The sequence below is a fragment of the Eumetopias jubatus genome, unplaced genomic scaffold, assembly GCF_037043125.1.
Source record: "Eumetopias jubatus isolate StellerSeaLion01/CBP00866 unplaced genomic scaffold, mEumJub1_p1.0 scaffold_4, whole genome shotgun sequence".
NCBI lineage: Eukaryota > Metazoa > Chordata > Mammalia > Carnivora > Otariidae > Eumetopias > Eumetopias jubatus.
In genome coordinates this window covers 108,948,958-108,970,624 of record NW_028274810.1, presented here as the reverse complement: position 1 = coordinate 108,970,624, position 21,667 = coordinate 108,948,958, and the positions used below count along the sequence as shown (strand labels likewise).

The 21,667-nt window shown below is 56.8% G+C and overlaps 1 long non-coding RNA gene across 9 annotated transcripts; it reads left to right on the top strand.

Moving 5' to 3' along the window:
• The first annotated feature begins 272 nt into the window (after nucleotides 1–272).
• Nucleotides 273–11,654, top strand: LOC148164593 (uncharacterized). 9 transcript variants are annotated; one of them, XR_015768043.1, is made up of 6 exons: nucleotides 273–420; nucleotides 1,565–1,763; nucleotides 10,166–10,216; nucleotides 10,317–10,401; nucleotides 10,590–10,706; nucleotides 11,007–11,654. It is a non-coding gene; the product is annotated as an uncharacterized LOC148164593 (long non-coding RNA). The 9 variants fall into 9 exon arrangements; XR_015768047.1 differs by having other exon boundaries at nucleotides 274–420; nucleotides 10,345–10,401; XR_015768045.1 differs by lacking the exon at nucleotides 1,565–1,763 and having other exon boundaries at nucleotides 277–420; nucleotides 10,551–10,706.
• Nucleotides 11,655–21,667: the final 10,013 nt, after the last annotated feature.

Here is a 21,667-nt window from a genome sequence, read left to right as displayed (position 1 = left end):
GGCCGTCACCCGGGCACCTGATGCTGAGGCCGGGGAGTCTGGGCTCCTGACCACAGTGTGCCTGGCCCCTCACTGCAGCCTGGGCAGGATGCCAGGGCAGGGCGAGTCTGGGGCTCCTTTGGCCTGCCCCACCCCTCCCCTCCCCGCCCTACCTCCCCCCCCACCCCGGCTGCAGGAAATGGAAACTTAGAGCTCTGGGCTCCTCCTCCCACCCCTCCGCCTCTTCTCACCCAGCCCCACCTCACCTCCCGCTGCTCCCACAGGCCGCCTGCACCCGCCCAGCCTCCAGCCTCTCCCCTCCCTAGGGAGGAGCAGCAGGGCCCAGGGGGGCCACCAGCCTCTGGGCCCAGACCTTAAGGACCTGGCCCTCCCACCCAGAGCAGAGGGAGTGCAGAGCCCCAGGGTCACCCACCCAGTAGGGCAAGTGCCTCCAACCCCACAGCCTCAGGGGGGCTTCTGAAAACGGGTAAGCATTACCATCTCTGAGTGCAGGTGTAGGAAGGGTAGTAAGAGATGAACAGCCCCTGGGAAACAGTAGGTGCCAGAGATGCAAGCCTAGGAGACTACTAGCAGGAAGGGAGCATGGGGTCCACACGTGTCCTGCCACTGCCTCTCCCTGGGGCTCTGACCGAAGAAGCTCTCTAAGGCCTGAGATATAAGGAAGCCACTTCAGATTACTTTCCAAGTCAGTATGACCACACAGAAACATTGTTTAAACCAAAAGCCTGATCTATGGCCCACCAAACATACATTATGCAGCTGCTTTGTAAATGAGTCGTCTAAAGGAAAACCATCTTGTCTTCAACATATGGACCAATTCTACTCTCCACATTCTTTGCCATTAAACTTATGATTCCTGCCTATATGCTAATCTACAATCCTTTGAGCTTTTACAAGATGTAAAAAAGTGTAAAACCCTGTAAAACTGCTCATTCCCTGGAATGCTAGATGTAGTTTCGGAATGTTGGTGAAGTCCAGGGCCCACAGCCCAAGAAACAATTCTTGAGATGTCCTTGCTACAGAAAAGTGGTTTTATTAAAGCTTGGGAAAGGCCCCGGGGCCAGAAAGAGAAGCCACACTGGGGTCAGGAGGAGTGACCCATTATGTACTTTCAAGTTCGGAGGGGGTTGGAGAGAGTGTAAGTCTCTAGGGAATTTTGGAAACAAGGTTTCCAGGACCTCGAGGGGGGTTAGCTATTGTTGGGCAAAGGTCATTTATTACTGTTTCATAAAAACTCAGTCAGGAGACCCTTCAGATGTACATCGCTGGGTCATACGCTTGGAGAACGATTGCCAACATGTATCTTGGGGGACAGAGATAAGGTTTCCAAAAGAGTTTTTATATGTTAAGGTGGACTTACAGGATCCTGGGGGTTCGGGCTAGAATTGCTTGTTGCCCTTAGCGAAGTGTCAACATCCAGGCAGCTGAGCCCCTAGAGGAAGGTCACTCTGCCTGTTTCAAGGACTTGCCAATGGGCTGTAGGTAGTAAGAAATTTTATTTTTCTTCTGCCTTTGTTTCCCACATCATCCCCCCCTGAACAATTTTGATCCTTAAATCTTTAAGGTCTTTGAGAGTGGAAGGTCTCACCTTCTGCAACGTCTTCCTGCTGAATAGGAGCGGAGAGATGTCCCTACCTGTGGCTCAGTATTGGTCAGCTGGGGCTTCTATAGCATGGGAGTTATGAAAGGCAGAGGCAGCTGAATCCAAGAGAGACCGCATGTGTGCATCTTCCCGGGTGGAAGGATCTTCTGTCGGCTGGAAGGTATGGCAGCGAAGGAGTCTCAGCACCAGGTGGAGAGACAAGGGAGAAGACAGCAAAACATGATCAGAAGAACAAAAAGAAAAAGAAACCCAAATAAGAGTTCTTTTTTTAAAAAAGATTTTATTTATTTAGTTGAGAGAGAGAGAGAGAGAGCACAGGGAGATGCAGAGGGAGAGGGAGAAGCAGACTCTCCGCTGGGCAGGGAACCCGACCAGGGACTCCATCCCAGGACCCCGAGATCATGACCTGAGCCAAAGGCAGACGCTCAACAGACCCAGTCACCCAGGTGCCCCAAGAGTCCTTGGATAGTTGACAAAACTCATTCTCCAGTCCAGGAGTTGAACCAAATCATTAAAGGGAAGACAGGGATCTTGGAAAGGGCCAATTGAGTATTCATGTCAGTTGGAAACCCAGAAATAATTTAGTGGAAATCTGGAACGTGTACACGGCATTCTGTCTTTATAATAGCACACATCCCACCTTGCGCAGCAGTTAAAACATCTAACACCTTTCTATTTTGTAAAACGGCCTTACGCGTTTGTGTTATGTCAGTATTTAGTAGAGAAATGCTATTTTCAGTGTCATTTAGGGCTTTGACCACGTACTTATTAAGAGCTTCCGTGTGCCAGACAACATCCCCCAGGCCCAACGAGGCAACAAAGATGGATGCTAGACGGTCATACCAGTGAAACACAGAACATGCCCACCCTTGTTTTCAATTGGGAAGGTTGGCTGGGTTGGCAATGGTTTTATTTATTTTTTTTAAAGATTTATTTATTTATTTGAGAGAGCGAGAATGAGAGAGAGAGAGTACATGAGAGGGGGGAGGGTTAGAGGGAGAAGCAGGCTCCTCGCTGAGCAGGGAGCCTGATGCGGGACTCGATCCCGGGACCCCAGGATCATGACCTGAGCCGAAGGCAGTCGCTTAACCAACTGAGCCACCCAGGCGCCCCGGCAATGGTTTTAATAAAGTGTCCGTGCATCCAGGCAAAACCCAGAGTCCAGCAGTCTATCCGGCCTGGGGGAAGCCACGGCCACAAGTTAGGGCCACATAGTCCCTGAGTCCCGTGAGGAGCCAGTCATCTGCTTCTGGGCCTCCTTGAACGGCAGTCGGGATATCAAGGGCCTTTCAGTTTTGGAGGGCCGCCTTTTGCATTTGTGGGTGAGTGTACGTCACGCTTAGTTAAAGGCGGTCACTGCATGCTTGGCTAAAGCCTCTACTTGTAATTTTATATCAACAGAGGTAACTTCTAGGATAAATGTGACTAAGGAATAAAACCATCAAGAAGGCTTCTTTGTCTGAGGTCAAGCCTTAACACTACCCTAATTAGGAAGAATCACTGGCAAGTGGGAGAAGACTTGTCTCAGGATAAGGGCATCCCCAAGTGCATCATCCAATCCAATCACAAAGAAAGTGGGGCCATCCATTATCTCCACAAGTCCACGGCTAACCCATGGAGTGGGGTACGCTCTGGCTTTTAAGGAACGATTTTGTCATCCTAGCCACACAGAAGTGGTCAAGGTGATCGCTGAGGTACACAATTGTTGGGGAATCAATCTCATTTTCTAGTTGTTTGAGGAATCACGTGCCCATGGGCTCCTGTTATTATCTCCATAGAATAACAAGCAGGATGGTCTATACGGGAGCTATCGTGGTAATGCCTCTGAAGTTTCTCAAGTTGTCCAGCTGAGGCAAACAACAAATACTCAAAGACAATCAAAACTACGATTTAACCTCTGTAAAGGTGTGTTATTGACACATAATTTTTCTGACTAAAATCACTGTTATTTCCAGAAGTAGCCAACTTAAGACTAATTCGTTTGTAAAACAAGTATAATTTTAACAAACTTGGCCTGATTATTTCATAAACTCAGCAACAATAGTGATTGATCATATAGATCTTTTAAAATCTGCTTTGCTGGGGCGCCTGGGTGGCTCAGTTGTTTAAGCGTCTGCCTTCAGCTCAGGTCATGATCCCAGAGTCCCGGGATCAAGTCCCACATCGGGCTCCCTGCTCAATGGGGAGTCTACTTCTCCCTAGGAACCTCCCCCACTCTTGTGCTCTCTCTCAAATAAATAAATAAAATCTTTTTTAAAAATCTGCTTTGCTGGAACTTTATTTTTTTTTAAAGATTTTATTTATTTATCTGACAGAGAGAGAGAGAAAGCTTGTGCGTGTGCGCGTGCGAGCGCAGGAACACAAGCAGGTGGAGCCGGAGAGGGAGAAGCAGGCTTCCCGCTGAGCAGGGAGCCCGATGCGGGGCTCGATCCCAGGACCCTGGGATCAAGACCTGAGCCGAAGGCAGATGCTCAACGACTCAGTTCCAGCCACTTGCTGGAACTTTTTAGAAGGAGTCTAGATAGAACTTTTGGTAGAATCTCCAGGCCAGAAGCTAAGCCAAGGACTTGCCATCAGACATGCCTGCAATATCTGCCCATCTGGGCAGATTCCTCCTCATGAGGTTCCCAAAGGATCCTGAGGTTCCTGCACCTGCTAGGAAGTGATATTCTTTACTCACTTGGTGAGGCTGCTGGGACTCTGTAAGCAAGGTATCAGGCCAGCAATTCCAAGGGGCTTTATGGCTCCAGGTTTCATAAAGTCAACCTTAGTTCCTTCAAGCTGTTTGGTCATATCTGAGTCTCTGCACGGCTCTCTCAAAGACCCCAAACCATGCCGGAAATCAGGAGGACTCAGAAGGGTAACCTCCCAGGCAACCCCCCCCACACCCTGCCTCAGTCCGCGGAGCCAGTGACTCTGGATCTCAGGGTTGTGAGTTCAAGCCCCACGCTGGCTGTGGAGATTACATAAACATAAGAATCTTTTTTAAAAAATGTAAGCTCCAGAGGGAAACAAGCCCGCACAGCCTCAGCAACACACACACTCGTACGTGTCTGTGTGTGCACATACTCTCCCCACTGAGTAGGGCACAGAGACTATACCCCATCAGTGGGAAGGACCCCGCACATGATTTAACAGGCACAAAATAATCCATTGTTTGTACAACTGGAGAATTTCCCCAGGGAGGGCCTGTTCCTCTTTCACGAAGTGTCTCAGTCGTTCACAAAGGAATCCTGTCGGTTCTGCCCTCAGAGCGCTTGGGACGGACCTCTGCTCCGGCTCACAGCCACCTCAGCCAGACCCTGGCCTGCACCCCTCTCCCCCCCACTCACCCCCTCGGCTGTCTCTAGAACATTCCAGACACATTGCACACTCACGGCTCGCTCTCCTTTTTCTGTCTTTGCTCAAATATCCCTTCCTCCAGCTTGAAATTACAAAATTAGGTTTAAAATGGCAACTTCACCTTCCACCATGCTCCAGACTCCAGCTGAAAGCCCCTGCCCCAGGCCGTCCTTCCTGTCCAGCCCCCCAACACCCAGCGAGTTACTTCTTACTGCGCATCATAATCCAAGTTTCATTAAGGCAAAGAAATCCCCTTTTTCGCGGATGGACTGCCGGGAGCTGGCACAGCCTGTTAGGAACAGGCGCTAAATAAACCAGGAACGCGAAAGTGGGGCGTGCAGAGCTGACCTGCAGAAGCTCACTTCCCTGGACTGCAATTACTGGGGCTCAGGGAGGGAGGTTTTTCTAGCTTCCTTTACTTGTTGCCAAATCCCTTTACCTTCTCACTCCTGAGCTTGAAAGAGACCCTCCCTCTCCCTCCGTGCGCATTTCCATGCTAGAAGTCCCAGGAGGACAGCAGAGCCCCGCCCTCGGCTTGGTCCCCTCACCCCCACCCCGCACACAGGGCGTCTCCTGGAAGGCCCGCCGGCTCTCCCCCATTCTCAGGCTTCTCTTTCTGCCCCCAGCCTCTCCTCTCTGCCCCCAGCAGCTGGGCTGCCACGAGCAGGTGCCAGGTTTGGGGCTGAGGATGGAGAAGCCACCTGCTGCGTTCGGGGCACCAACCCCCCCCAGCCATCAGGGAGTGAGCAGCCATTGGGGGCTTCTGCCTAGGCTCTCCTGCGATCCTGCACACTGACACGCTCCCGGGGCGCCATCTTGTGGAGCTCACCTGCGGGGGCCCACGAGCACAGGGCTGCAGGTCGGGCAGGTACTGCGGGGGGGCCCCGGAACTCGGGGCTACCGGTTGGGCAGTGCAGGCGTCCCCTCGTACTTTCCGAGCCTCGTACTTTCCGAGCCCTAGTTAACCCTGTCCTACAGGGCTTGCCAAGCCCCATTGCTCGGGACTGTCAGGCTCAGGCCCACGTGGACGGAGGGACCCCAGTTGAATCAAGAGCCCAGACCTAACCATTCTTGCTCAGTTAGTGAAGCTGCAGTCTTCTATCCTGCGGTCATCAGGATACACACACCTGGCTTGAGGGGCCCAAGATAGGGGGTTGAGGGTGGGGTGGTGCTCATCTGGTGGAAACGCCCCACAGTGGAGAAGGCAGTCTGCAGGGAGGGGCCTGGGTGGGGGGCTGCATCAAACAACCATAAACAGGGTGGCTTCACACTCTAGAAATGTGTTCTGTCTCAGTTCTGGAGGCTGGAAATCCCAAACCAAGGTCGGCAGGGCTGTGCTCCCTCTGGAACCTGCAGGGAAGACTCGTGCCTTGCCTCCCCTGCTTCTGGAGCTGACCTGCGGTCCTTGGCTTTCCTTGGCTCGAGGCTCCCTCTCCCCCGCCTCTGCCCCTCTGGTCACTTGGCCCTCCTCTCCCCGCACACCTGTCTTCTAAGAAGGACTCTCGCTAACATAGGAGTCAGAGTCCCCCCCTGCTCCAGTATGGGCTCATCTCCACTTAGCCAATTATGTCTGCAATGACCCCACTTCCAAAAAGGTCAAATTCACTGGGGGTTAGGACTCGGACCTATCTTTTGGGGAAGCCGGTTCAACCCAGAACAGGCGAGAATGGAGACTGGTGACCGGCAGGGGGACTGAGCCACTGTGGGCAATGAGAGCCATGCGGGAAAGGGGCAGCCGGGAGGCAGCCAGGGCTGTGGCTCACATGAAGACACTGGTGTCTCCTGGCTCTGGGCACTGAGAGAGTCTGGGGCAGTGACACCCCGCCGCGGCAAGCACGTCTACAGTTTGACCCTAGAATGGCTCTGCACCAAGAAGAACCTGGGCTCGGGGGAGAAACAGCCGCTCCGGGGCTGGATCCGGGAAACAACAGGAGGAGTCTGGAACATTCCTTCTGCCACACAAAGCCAGGATGTGCTCCCTGCACGCTGGGGACACAGCAGAACACAGAGGCCAGCTCTAAGGGCTCCGAGCACCAAGTCTGGGATGACGTGAGCATCAGAGCAGGTCTCAGCCTACTGACCCGAGTGGACACCCACCGGCTGGTAAGCCTGACTAGAGCAATGCAGACCAGGAGGAGGAAGCGTGCTTCGGGCTCCTTCAGCTCTGCAGCAGAGAGCAGCTCTGAGGGCAAGCTCCCTCCCCGGGCACTCTGGCCACATCACCACTGGGGCCACTCGTGGCCTTGGCTGGGAAATGATAGAACAGGGTCCACCAGGAAGGTCGTGGGGCTCCCTCGAGGTCGTGGAGCACGTGGTGGGTCTGGGAGCTTACCTCCCGCCTCATTCCCCGTCCGCACTGCCTCTTGGATGCATCCAGACTTTGCCATCTGCGCATTTCGGATTCAGTGCGTTTCCGGTGCACCCTCCCTAACCCAGCCCTCTTCCCCCAAGCCTCCTGCCCTGTCCTCAAACGTGCAGGTGCGCCTGGGAGCCTGGGAGCCGCCTCAGGATGGCCACAAACCCCCTAACAGGGCTTTTACAAACATACTCTCTTTAATGAAATTCTTATTTCTTTGGGTAACACACACAGCCCACCTTCCTTGCAGAGGCTTGGAAATCCTCGAAAGGGACAGAGGGAGGCCATTCTAGCCGTCTCGCGTCTCCCGGGGCCCAGGGCGCCGAGAAGCGCCTCCTGGAGGTGTTTCCACGAAGGGCACAGGCCTGCAGGAGGAAGCCCGCCGCCGTGTTGCTGCTGAGGCCCACCCAGCAGCTCAGGGACAACTGTTAGGGCGAGTCCCAGTATGGTCTCAGCGGGAAGATGCTGAGCCCAGGCCTGGAACTGCTCAGTGGGTGGGGCCGCGGGAACATCTGGGGCAGGATCCGGCCTCTCCCCCCCACCCCCCACCCCCACCCCCACCCCCCGTGCCGGCAAAACCCCTCCCACCCCCAGACTGACAACCAGAAAGGTCTCCAGACATGGCCAACTGTCCCCTGGCAGGGATGACTGCTCCCGGCTGGGGCATCCCGGTCCCCCTCGTGTGCGGTTTCACTCTGCCCAGCCCCCGTCCCCTGCGGCGGGCGGCGGCCCTGGCCTCCCTTCCTCTGCTCACCGGGCAGGTCATCCCCTCGAGTCCTCACAAGCAGGGCCAGGACAGACGGCGGGCTCTGAGAGCGCGCGCCGGTCGGCGGTGGGCCTTAGGACGGACTGAGCATCCTCGCCGTCCCTCCCTTCTGTTCTCCGTGATCCGGCCCAATCGTCCAACTTCCCCAGAGGTGCGGACACGCAGGAAAAACACACAGTATGTGCGGGGTTCAGCTCAGTCGCGCGCCCGGGGGTCCCCGGAGGCTCTGGAGCGCGTGCCCGTGCCGAAGCGGCTCCCACCCTGAAGGCTACGGTTGTCAACAGGGGAAGCGGGCAGGCGCGGGAGGGGTCCGGTTCGGCCCGCACCAGGCCCCTCGGCTTTAGCGCATGGAACCTTGGCGCTGCGAGGTCTAACCGGGCTGACATTGAGTCCCTTGCGGTTCAGGCTGCCCCTTCTTCGCAGAGGCCTGTTGGAACTCTCCTTCGTCGTCACCCCCAGGCTCTCCTCCCCGGCCGTCCCGCTTTCTGCCCACTTGCGGGGCCATGCGGCCCGCCACCATGGCGCTCGCTCTGTCCACTTCCTCCCTGTTCGCAAGATTTTACTAAGGATAATTTGGACCTTCAGTGACCTCTTTAGGAAACGGAAGACCTCCCCAGACTGGTTCCTCCAAGACCTCTCTGTTCCCCCCCCCCCCCGCTTGCTTTTACCTCCGCCAGCCTCCCTGCCTGTCCTTGAGTGTCCTTCAAACCCCAACCTCCTCCCTCCCTCCCTCCTTCCACTCCACCCTCAGCCCCTGCCCCCACTCAAACCGGAGGAGCCTGCCTGCCACCACTGGGGGCTCTTAGGGATGCGGGGACCCTAACTGCAACCACTGAGGCTGGGAGGCTAGTTGGAAACCCTGTTATTTCTATCCACTCAGCTGAGTTTCCGCCCAGATGGCTGCTTGGCCACTCCGCAGCACCCCAACCAAAACTTAGTCCACAGCCCCATAAGACTACACATCCCGGCAAGAGAGAACCTTGAGGCCTCTTCTATAAACCTTGATGGGAAGCATTCCCCCGCATGTAGGGCAGGTGATCGCACATCGTCTCATCTGCAGAAACACAATTCAGATAAAATTAGAAAGCGGGGCAAAGGGGAGAAGCAACTCTTTTATATAAACCAGAGAATTTTGTATGACTGTGTTTCTGCCTGGTTCGAGGCTAGAATTTTGGAAGAAAGCTCTGCCATATCTGGTTGTACCTTTCTGGATGTGTGTGTATACACTATGCTATGTATATATGACATTCCCCTACCTCTGGGTAATGTTATCAAATCGATTTATAAAATCCCGCGGAGAAGACTGTTCTAATTTGCTTACACCTAAATAAGTGCTCACAGAAACAAAATATCCCTAACACTCTTATAAATAGAGAAACTAACCAAATACTGTTCCAGTTTATGTGATTTGGGCAAGTCTTCGGTAAGTAAGTAAGACTACTTTAATATTGTTAGTTTAATCCAAACAGCTGTGTCTCCTGCGTTGTCAGCCTTAAGTCTAACATGAGCACACATCTTTATTCTATTTGAGTTTGCCGGTCAGACAAGCTACCGTTATGTCCACTGGATGTCTAAGATTATGCAAATTATAAATTCACCCTAAGAACAAGTGTACAAGGGGAAGATGCCATAAAAATGAGCTGCTCAACATGTGTATCAAGTGCGGCAGAAAAATGGGGGGGGGGTAAAAGTATTTAACATTGAAAAAATTTTTTTCTGCTTTTGTGATTTTTGAGGGGTATTTTTTGGGGAGAATGCAGGGAAGATAGGACAGACTTATGGGACTGGGGACTGGGGACCAGGAGGGGAAGAGACACAGATGGAGAAGTCTCAGCTTTACAGCTGGGGAGGGTCCCATGACCTCAGAGAGACCTCTGAAGGTGAAGCCAGGAACGGGGGGCGGGGGGGGCACCCAGCTTCCTCCCGGAGTTTCCCCAGAGCCACTGCTGGTTGGCGAGGTGAGGCCCCCTCCTGGCCTGGGACTCAGGATCCCGCCTAGGGTCCGACAGCTCTGCGGAAAAGGGCGGAGATGGCAGAGCCCAGCCCCAATTTCCTCCTGCTGGGGCACAGGATATTGGGGGACAACTTCCTTTTTCAGGGGATAAGTTGCTGCATTACCAGCTCACGGAAGAGGACCTGAGGCCAGTGGGTGAGTGAGGCGGGAGGGAGCCGGGCTGGCGAGGGCTCAGCCCTGGAGGGCCAGGGTCTGGGGAGGGGAGGGGGGACCCTGAGCCCGGGGCGCCCCGCAGGGGCCCACCCGCATCGTGTCCCCCCCAGGAAACATGAGAGGCGTCCATCTCCTCCTGCTGGCCCTCCTGCTGCGCTGGGAGCACGGTGAGCCATGGGGCTGGGGGCCGGGGCCTGTGCTGCGGGCCAAGGCTGGCAAGCCCCTGTGAGAGGCCCTGTGTGGGCTTGGGAGGGGTCTGTCCTCCAGGACCCCCGAGGGTGGGGAGGAGCCCTGGAGCTGTGGTTCTGGCCTGAAGGGGTCTAACTGCATCCTGCCTGCCCTCCCGCCGGGCCAGCCCTGAGCCTTTAGTGCTACACCTGCGCTGATATGAACAGCAGTCCATGCCAGTCCTTCCAATGTCTGATGCACAGCGTCTGCTACACTGTTAATATATCCTTGACCACGAACGATGGTGAGTCCCCAGCACCCAGACGGGTGGGAGGCGGTCCAGGGAGCTCTGCTCTGAGGCTCCCCCGGCCTCTCAGAGGAGCGTGGGTTTGGCAGGGGCCACTCTCCAGCCTGCCTCGGTGTCCCCATCCACATGGAGAGGGGCCAGCCTCCAGAGGCCTCCTCCGGGACGGGGCCGGATGGGACTCCAGCAGAGGGATGGAGGGCCAAGTGCCCCCAGGGAGCGGGTGAGCTGGGACGACCCGAGGAGGCTGAGAGAGGCAGGGTGGCCTCTCATGCCAGGCTCCTCCGTTTTTGCCCACAGGAAAGCAGGTGAAGTACAAGCAGAAGGGGTGTGCCCCCTCCTGTAAGGAAGTTTCTAGTATAATGGAGCAACTTTCCAAGAATAGCGGCCCGGGGGATTCAGGCCTGCTGGGCCTAGCTAAGCTGGAAGTGCAGGGTCTGATGTGCTGTGAAGAGGACCTCTGTAATGGGGGGTCACAGCTCCTGGGCCCTGGCGGGGGGCTCCTGCTCAGCCTAGGGCCCGTCTTCATCTGGGCCCTGCTGTGACCTGCCCTGACCCTAGCACGGGGTCTCGTTCTGAACAGAGTCTCACACAGCAGTCACATGAAGCAAGCTCGCTGTCCCACCCACGCACACATACACACATACCCACATGCCCGGGCACACACATGCAGACGCATGCACCGCACACGCAGACCCCGCAGACCCTCAGGCCCTCCTGCCCAACCCACCTGGCCAGCCCCAGCCTCAGGCCCCCAGTGCCCTGCTATGCCAACAAGCCTGTCCCATTTTGCAAACACCATCAACCAACCACTGCCGCAAGACGCAGAGACTTCTACGCCCTGACCGGACGGACCTGTAGGAGAGCAAAGCCCACAGCCCAGCCTGGGGACCTGCTCCCAGTGTGCCAGCCAGCTCCCGGAGAAAATAAACCCTTTCTGCATCCTCCTGTCCTCTGCTGGTCATTCAGCCCCCCCAGGGGAGGGTGGGTGGCTCTCGTGGCCTGCCTGGGGGGGAGACTGCACTCAGCCAGGCGAGTGCCCATGGCCGCAGGGGCTAGGAGCAGCGGTTGGTTCTGGAGCGGCTAGCTCTGCACAGCTGAGTGTGGCCCCCCCCCCGCCCCCATGAAGCGTTTCCTCCAGTGCACACGGCCTGCTCCCCCAGTCCGTCCCAGGAGCCTCCACATGGAGCATCTGCCCGGGGCCTCCGGTGGCTGATGTGCTGGGGGGGGCTTCAGCAGAGGCAGGTGGTGGTGGTGCTGGAAGAGCGGGTCTCAGCTGGTTCCTTTCCTCTTTCATACATTCTTCCCCTCTGAGCTCCTGCCCCAAAGTTGGACCCAGAAGCTCAGAGCCTTCCCCTCTCAAGCCCATAGGACCCTGCTCCTCCCCATGGGATGGAGATCCCAGAGCCTCATCTCCTCCCTAGGTCCCCCGAGTCACCTCTTCTAGGAAGAGAAGCCCCCTCTCCTCCCCGCCCCATCCAGCAAACTTGGAATGTGGCCTCGGGAACCCCTCAGGATTGTGAGGGTCGGGTCTGTAGCACCTTGGAGACCAGGGCAGGGCCTTCCCTTCATAGGCAGGGAAACTGAGGCACAGGGAGCCTTATGCCAGTCTGTGCCAAAGAGAAGGAACCAGAAGCGCCGCCCTGGCCCACCTGTTTCCTCTGTGCCTCTACAGAGCAGACCAAGTGACATCTCCCTCGGGTCCTTTTTCTACTGAGCGGAAAAGCCTGGCTGACCCAGCCTCCTGTCCTAAAAGGGTGTGGCCCCGCCCCAGGCTGGGTGCTGGAGGAAGTACAGGGCCTGGGGAAGAGGGCATCAGCCCCACAGGGACAGGTCCTGGGGGCAGAGCAGGGCCTCTGTTGTGTGGAAATCTGAAGCCTCTTCCCCAACACCCCTCCTTCCAGCATCTCCCAACTCGACCCCCCATGGAGCCAGCCTCAACCCACACACCCTGTCTCTACACCCCAGGAGTGACCGAGGGACCGACCGTGCCATGCAGTGGGGGAGGGCTCCACACTGAATGTGCATCGGAGGGTGCAGGGGGTGCTTTGTGGTCAGAGGGGTTTGAAGAACCACGTCCTGTGGGGCCATCTCCTGCCTCCTGACCTCACCCTCCTGTCCCCCGGTGACCTTGGGCAAGGGCCCACATCTGGCCTTCCTCAGTGAATTCACTCTGTTGTGACCAGGGCCTTCAGCGTGCGCTGGCATAGGACAAGGGGGCACAGCTGGGTTCTGTCCCCTGCAGCGGCTGTAGGCCGTTGCCAGAGCCACCTGCCCGTGTGCTCACCAGGACATGATCGCCTTGGGCTTTTTTAATAGATCCATCCCGATAAGTGGTACTATTGATTGAAAGTGTCTTAGAATGTGTCTTTTCTTTTTAATTGGTATATCATGGTAACAGGCAAACTTTTTTTACCGTTAACATTCTTAAATGTATTAGTGGGTTACCTAAAAATATTTTCTGTCAATATATGGATAGATTTTCTTATGTTTCTTCTTAAAATTGCCAAGTTCTCCGTTTTCAATTTGGGTTTTGATCCATTGAAAATGTGTTCTCCCTGACACCCCAGCCCTGACCCAACAAGGTCTGGGGCAGAGTTTATCCTTCTCTGATCTGCTGCCCAGAGTCCCCCTTCCCACCACACCCCTGCGGTCCTGGGAGGTAGGCGGGGAAGTAGCCTGTGACCCCCCCCACTCTTATCTCCCATGGATCCTACTCCATGCTGCTTTTATGTATGTATTTATGTATTTAAAGATTTTATCTATTCACTTGACAGACACAGCGAGAGAGGGAACACAAGCAGGGGGAGGGGCAGAGGAAGAAGCAGGCCCCCCACTGAGCAGGGAGCCGGATGAGGGGCTGGATCCCAGGACCCCGGGATCATGACCTGAGCTGAAGGCAGAAGCCCAACAACTGAGCCACTCAGGCGCCCCTTCATGCTGCTTTTAAAACATTTCAGCTTTTCATTCTGAAATAGGTTCACACTTAAAAAGAAGTTTCAAAAATAGTACAGAGTTCCTATATTCCCTTCACTCCACTTCACCCGGTATTAACTTCTTACATAACCAGGGTCAAAAACGGGAAATCAGCATCGATGCAGACTCTCACAGATTTGCACAGCAGACCGTGGGCCAAGCCCCACACGGCACACACGGGGCTTTCCTGGGGTCCACAGCCTAGTCCTGGGAGCGGCAGACATCAGCGGTCCTCACCCTGGGCCGACTCCTCCACTTTGCCTGGCCACTCCGCGGCCAGTGCCCGTGGCAGGCTTCTAGGGTTTTCACTCCACCTCTTTCTAAGAACTTAGTTAATCATATAACTATTCCTGCTCTTGACAGTTAACACTTAACGAGGGTTTACCCACCTGTTTGTGACCTGGAAATGCCGGGGGGGGGGGCTCCAGGTGCCCGATGAAGTGAGGTCCCAGGTCAGACCCCATTGCCTCCACCCCACCCCTACAGCCTGCCTTGGCCAGTTACTATCTGAGGGAGGCCCGTGGGCACGGGCTCCGGTAACAGTGGCCTGGGGAAAGCGGGCTGACTTGAGTCAAAGTGGGTCTTCCTGCCTGTGTGGATTCAGCGTCTGTCCTGCCCTGTCCTGCTGCACAGTTAGGAACGCGTGCCCCTCGGGCACTCCCCTTCCTGTGCCATGGCTGGGTGGCCTCACTTGCCTCCCTGGGCCAGCTGCCGGGCACGACTGGCAGGGAGGCCTCCTGGCGTGCCGAGTGTGGAGAAAGCAGGGTGCACGTGTGTGTGCGGTGTGTGTACGGCGTGTCGAGCACAGTGTGTGAGTGGGTCTCATGTGCATGCTGTGTGTGTTCGGGGGGGGGGACGTGATGCCAGCAGCGCTGCGTGGGTGGGCATCGGGGCAGAACAAGGCCCTAGTGGCCCTCCAGTGTCCCGTTCCCCGTAGGGCCTTGGCCCAGCCTGATCAGGAGAGGAAAGGCGAGGGGCACCGAGAGAGGGACCTCCTTTGGCCTGAAGGCAGCAGGCCAAGGGACTGGGCACCCCGCGTGGGGAGGGGCCGTCCCCAGCCCACCCAGAACGCGTGACTGAAGACCTCCCCAACCTCCTTGGCCATTCCTGCCTTGGCTGACGTGGGCGGAGGCTTCCTAGTGAGCAGAAAAAATCTCTGCCAGGACGGGAGAGGCGGGGCAGAAATAATGCAGGGACTCAGCGCTCAAGGTCTTGGGGGGCCTGGCCAGAGCCTACCCTTCCTGAATGAGCTGCCTGCATTTCCAAAGCCGGAGATGGGGGCCGGGAGAGGGTGGGGCCGGGGTGGAGGCGTGAAGCCCCCTCCCCAGCCCTCCACACCCATGGGGGAGCAGAAGGCAATCTGAGGACAAAGAGTAAGCTGACACCCCACAACCTTCCCCCACTCCTGGGTGGGGTACCCAGGACATTCCTCTGGGGAAGCTCCCAACTGTCTAAACACTAACTCCTCGCTAGAGGGGAAAAGAACCTTAGCTTGACAACGCCAAGGCCTCTGGTATGACTCCTCTTTAACATACGAAAATCCTTCTGAACCCTCCCTTTTCCTTACCTCCGCCCACTCCCACCCGTCACAACCCCCGCGCAGCAGCTCCTTCTGCCCACCGTCCCGCCCCTGGGCTTTAATAAAACCACTTTTTTGCACCAAAGACGTCGCAAAGAATTCTTTATTGGTCATCGGTCACGCGTTCTGGGTGGGCTAGGGACGGCCCCACCCCACCAAACCTCACCTGCTTTCCCAAACTACATCAAAACCGCTTCCCCGGGCGCCTGGGTGGCTCAGTTGGTTAAGTGACTGCCTTCGGCTCAGGTCATGATGATCCTGGAGTCCCGGGATCGAGTCCCGCATCGGGCTCCCTGCTCAGCAGGGAGTCTGCTTCTCCCTCTGACCCTCTTCCCTCTCGTGCTCTCTATCTCTCATTCTCTCTCTCTCAAATAAATAAATAAAATCTTTATTAAAAAAAAAAAAAAACCGCTTCCCTGCCTACAGGCGCCCAGAGCCCTGGTGGAGCGCTGACCCGTGTCTACCCAGAGAGGGAGGGACAGCTGGGGGGGGGTCAGCTGAGGCTAAGAGCTGTCCTGGTCTGGGGCAGGTGGGGGGGGGAGCCTTCTGGAGGGGTGGAGTGAGGAGGACAGAGGCAGAGGCAGCCCGGGAGGAAGGGGACACCAGACAGGCTGGGGCCCCCGAGGGCGGGCAGCAAACCCCCGCGGAGCGCAAGCGCGCAGGAGTGGATGAGTAGCAGGTACCAGGAGAGGCAGGTAGAGTCAGACCAGAGGAGACTGTAGATCTGGGGACTCCCGGCGGGGTCCCTACCGGGAGGGGGGCACCTCCCTCGCCTGGTGCGGCAAAAGGCGGAGTTTTCGGCCTCCCCTCTCTGAGCATGCGCTGGAGAAAACTCGTCCTTGCGAATTCCTTCTAGCCCCTTGGAGAAGTATTTCTATCTCTTGGAGGGGTGACCGAGTGCGGTGCTGCTCTCCCCCAGGCCTACGTCTCGGTCTGGACGCCCGGACGGGGCTGCCCTGCTGTGCGCCCGTGCTCTGGGTTAATGCTCTTTCCGTAGGACGATGCTCGTGGAGCGGTGTTCTGGGTTGGCAGGAGATTTTGGTTTTTTTATCTTTCTCAACGTCGCTGTTGGCGGTCGGGTGCGAGTGAGTGTGCACAAAGGCCATCGTCCCGGCGCCATGACCCCTAACTTCAGGTCCTGGGGGCCCTGCTCCTTCAAACTTGGCGACACCTTGGCATACGCAGTGCCCCGCCAGGCCTTGTCCGGGCTGGGGGGAGGCTAGTCCCTTCAGCCTCCTGCGCTGTCGCTGTGGAACCTCTGGTCCCCCTCCCTTCCCCACCGGTCACGGGTCCTGGCTGAGTGCTTTCTGGCTCTTAGTGGTGATGTGGTTTTGAAATATAGGTGAGGTTTGGTGGGGTGGAGTCCGGAGCCCACGACCGAGAAAGAATTCTTGGGAGGTCTTTGGTGCAAAATGAATGCTGGTTTTATTAAAGCCCAGGGAGCGCACCCGGAACCCCTGGACAGGAAGAGTCCTGCTGCCCCGGGGTTGTGAGCGGTGGCTGAGTCCATACTCGGGAGTTGTGCAAAAGGAAAGGGAAATTTTCAAAAGAACTTTCATATGCTAAAGAGAACTCACCAGATACCACAGCCCTTGTCATTGTCAAGCTAAGGTTGTTTTTCCCTCTAGCAAGGCTTTAGACAGTTGGGAGTTTCCCGGAGGAATGTCACGTCAGTCCCACCCAGGAGTGGGGAGGGGAGGGGGAGGGGTCGTAGGGTGTCAGCTTACGCTTTGTCCTCAGCTCACCTTCGGCTCCCTCATCTGGTTCACTGCTGGGTACCCGAGCTTGGGGGGGCTGAGGCGTGGGCTCCCTCATCTGGTTCACTGCTGGGTACCCGAGCTTGGGGGGGCTGAGGCGTGGGCTCCCTCATCTGGTTCACTGCTGGGTACCCGAGCTTGGGGGGGCTGAGGCGTGGGCTCCCTCATCTGGTTCACTGCTGGGCACCCGAGCTTGGGGGGGCTGAGGCGTGGGGGACAGCCGCAGGGACTCCCTGCTGCGGCTCGCATGCGTGCGCATGCGCATGCACACATACTGTGCAGGCGGGCACAGTGGACAACACGGGCGGGTCCCCAGGGGTGGGCGGCGCCTGTGAAGACCCCCACACCAGGCTCTGAGGGGTCAATGAGGCCACCCCCACTTAATGGGGAGGCGGGGGGCAGGTGCCTTTCCCATCGCTGAAACCAAGCTCATCTGCATTTAACATTCCATTTCTTCTGCAAACGTAATGGTTTCCTTACTTAGGTAACTATTTTCTGTAAGAAAGTCCTAATAAGCCCTCTGAAAAGTAAATGTTGGTAACTAGGGCCTTCTGTGGTGCCTTCCAGAATGCTGGTGAAGTCACTATAGTGGTTTCTGATTAGATTTTTTAAATTAAAAAATAGGGGCGCCTGGCTGGCTCAGTCTGTTAAATGTCTGCCTTGGACTCAGTTCTTGATTCTGGGGTCTTGGGATTCAGCCCCAAGTCAGGCTCTAGGTCAGGCTCTCTGCTCAGCAGGGAGCCTGCTTCTCCCTCTCCCTCCGCCCCTCCCCCTGTGCTGGTATGTACACTGTCTCTCAAATATTTTCTTTAAAGATTTTATTTATTTGTCAGAAAACACCAGCAGGGGGAGGGGCAGAGGGAGAGGGAGAAGCAGGCTCCCCGCTGAGCAGAGAGGCTGACCTGGGGTTCGATCCCAGGACATCGGGATCAGGATCATGACCTGAGCAGAAGGCAGAAGCTTAAACGATTGAGCCAGCCAGATGCCCTCAAATAAATAAAATCTTAAAAAAAAAAAAAAATAGAACGGAGCGAGACAGAACTGGATAGAATAGAATACACTGACTGCCCCTCCACACAGTAAGGATTTATATATACTGGTCATAATGTAAAAAATATTTTTTACAGTGGATCTGGGTCAAAAATGTGGAAAAGTGTGCTCACTAAGGCATGAGCCTCCTGGAAGGTGGGGGAGACTTGTGACCCACCCCCAAGAAGGGGCAAGACTGTGGCTGAGCCTCGCCCCGACCTGAATCTATACCTCGGGCCCACAGAGAATTCTCCTAGGGCCCAGGCCAGGTGCTGGGGAGTCCAGGAAAACCCCATCCCTTGCCAGACCCAAAGTCATGAGATGTGTGAGCCGTTGGAAGATCCACGAGGCACACAACTGATTAAATGTTGCTATGGCAAAGCCAGTTTTCAAAGGTTTTCCATCTTCCCTTTCCTTTTGTGGCGTCCAAGGAAGTCCCTTCAAGAGAGAGCCTGCGTGACAGCGTCTGTGGCAGCTAGCCCTTCACACCAAGGCCCCACCCCGCCCCGCTCCCGCTCCCGCCCCCGCTCCCGCCCCCGCTCCCGCCCCCGCTCCCGCCCCCGCTCCCGCCCCCGCTCCCGCTCCCGCTCCCACTCCCGCCCCGCTCCCGGCAGGACCGGAGCTCCCCGGACCCTGCCCCACACCTACCAGCCCTGCCACTGGCACTCCCCAGCTGCCCCCGGCGCCGGCCTCCTCCCCCAGGGCTCCCTCCTGACCTGCCGCAGAGGGGCCTGAAGGCTCTCCCACCTCACCCTGCTCCCTCCTCCCTCACCCTTCCCAGAGTTCCTGAGGACCCCTCTCCTGAAGCTCCCACTCTCCCTTGGGGTCTGCTTCCGAGAGCACCCAGACTGACAGCTCTCTCACCCTCCCCTCCCTACTCTCCCCTCCTCCACCCCCACCCCCCGCCCCCGCCTTCCCTTCTCTTCCAACCAAGGAGGAGTCGGCCTGAGGGGTGGAGGACAAAGGTGGCAGCAGGGTGCAGGGGGCCACCCGGTGAGCCCTGTGGTCAAGGACCAAGGACAAAGGGTGTGAGGAGAGGGGCAGAGGTGGCACATTGGGCTTCTAGGGCATGTCCTCTCTTGGAGGGGCCATGCTCCATCCTTACCGCCTGCGGTCTGGGTTCTGAGGACAGCCTTGCTCACCTCCTTTCCCATTTGTTATGCTGAGGGGTGAGTTTTCTGCCATTTCCTAGTAGAAATTTTACAAGTAAGCTAGTCTGCAAAAGGTAAGAGAGGGGCCTTGGGGCTCATAGCGGCCACCCTTGCTGGCTGAGCGCAGCGGCAACAGAGGGACCCCGCACCTCAAGGGTCTCAAGACAGCCAGTCAGATAAGTTCAGGGCATGGAGCCTGAGCCCCGCCACCTCTGCCCCAAGGAAGCCTCCATTGATGGGCAGCCTATGGGCAGATCTGAGGCTTTTTAGAACCATGCTGAAGTCAAAGTCTAAAGTGAGGCACGTCCAGCCTCCAGCCATCTGGGCTCCCAGGGGCCACAGATGGCTGGTTTCTGTCCCTCAGTTGGGGTGGCAAAGGGCCAGAGCTGGCTTGTGCTGACTGCTCTGTTGGAGAGACTCAGGGCCTCACTCACTGTCCCACCTAGCCGGGCCCCAGGCTCCTACCAGGCAGAGCCTCAGGGAGGGTTCACAGGGTCCTGGTGCCAGCCAGTACCCCACTAGGATCCAGGTCCCACATCCCAGCAAGACCGCAGCAGGGGTCCCCGTGGAGGGCTCTTCCCTGCCCCCAAGGGCACCTTACGAAGCCTGAAGCAGATTTGCTTGTGAGAGGGAAGGACCCCCAAGCCTCAAGTCTGGGAGATCTGCTGCGCCAGCCTGAAGGGTCCGGACCAGGGCCCAGGGCAGGGACGGCAGGGAAAGGGTGAAGCTGGTCTGTCCTGGGACCATGTGAGTGAGCCCATAAGTTGTCCAGGAGAATGGAGACCCAGCCGGACCAGACTGACCACAGCCTCTTCGGTGGACTGGTCCCAGCCTCACAGCCCGCAGCAGATGCACCACCCAATCTAGGGAGACTAAAGGGAAACAGGGAGTGGTCAGGGAAGAGGGAAGGGTCCTGCGAAGGGAGGTGGAAGGGCAGAGAGGGAGGCTGGGGCAGGAGCAGTGCTGGAGGAGGTCCCTGTGAGCTGGGGAGTGGGAGGGTGGCTGGAGGGTGGGGCTGGCGAGGGGAGGAAGGCTCAAGCACCTGTGTCCCGTCCTGGGTCCTGCTGGGCTCACATCTGGCAAGGAGGATGGGCAGGAGGGTGAAGCTGGTTTGAAGGGAGGCACTGTGGGAGGCGGGCAGTCCTCTGAGCTAGTGTTCGGACCCACGCTTAAGGGCATCCTGTGGGCCCAGCTCCCAGACGGCACCACTGACAGGGACAGGACCCAACCATGAGGCTGGAGGGAGAGGGGAACTCCCAAGGCCACCACGAATGTGGAGGAGGCCCCCCAGGGGGGACAGAACCCCACCCGAGGGCTGAGAACTTGGTGGGAAGTGGGGTCTGGTTGGTCACTGCCTAGTTGAGACCAATGCAGGACCTTCTGCCAAATTTGTGGTGGCATCTTCTCCTGGTGCGCTCAGCTAGAGTTCCATGGGCATGGCTGTAAGGGAGGCCCCCGCCCTCTGTGTCTCCATCAATAAACAACAAAGGTCAGCCTCCAGGCACCCAGCCCCAGGTGCAAGATCCCGAATGTTCTAGTTCTACATGTAGTCATGTAGGTCAGGGGTCTTTGCATGCTCTGCAGCAAGTACTGTGACAGATTCCAACGGGTCATCTCAGAGCCTGTCCGAATCAACTGACTTAAGAGTCCCACCGACTGTCACAGGAGCTCCACCCAGCTGGAGGCTCTTAGGTTGTGTCTATAGGAAGCCTACATAGGTTTTGCATGTGAAGGAGGCTGCTGGACTATGGCCCCAGCACCCCTTCCTGCAGCCCCCTCCCACAGGCCACCTCCCTGCAGCCCTCCCTCCCGCAGACCAACCCCCCCCCATGCTGTGCCATACTTGCAAACATCACACTTTTTTTTTTTTTAAGATTTTATTTATTTATTTGGGAGAGAGAGAGAGAAAGAGGGCAGGAGCAGTAGGGGGAGGGGCAGGGGAGAAGCAGGGAGCCCGATGCGGGGCTCAGTCCCAGGACCCTGGGATCATGACCTGAGCCGAAGGCAGACGCTTAACCAACTGAGCCACGCAGGCGCCCCCACACTTTTTTTTTTAGCTTCTAAATTCTAAGTGTGGCTTTCTATCCCACAACACCAGCTCTCAAGCTGTATTTCCATTCAAATGTACTGGTCTGATTATTCACTGAGCATCTAATACTTGCCAGGCAGTATTCTGTGTCAAGGAGAAGGGCCTGGTACTTCCAGGGCAGGAGGGAGGGACCTCTCTGAATGAGTTCTTGAGCAGAGAAGCGAGGGTGCAGGCCAAGGAGGTCTGGAGTGGACTTCCTGTTCTAGGTTTGGGAACAGCTGTGCAAAGGGCCTGAGGTGGGAGCATGTGACAGGGTGAACTGAGCCTGTGGCTGGAGCAGATGCTCTGAAATCACAGTAGCACTTTGGACTGTTCTCTGGGCGAAGCGGGGGCCAGCCCGAGGGGAGCATGCCAAGGTTCCACTTGGAGACGTGGAGTTG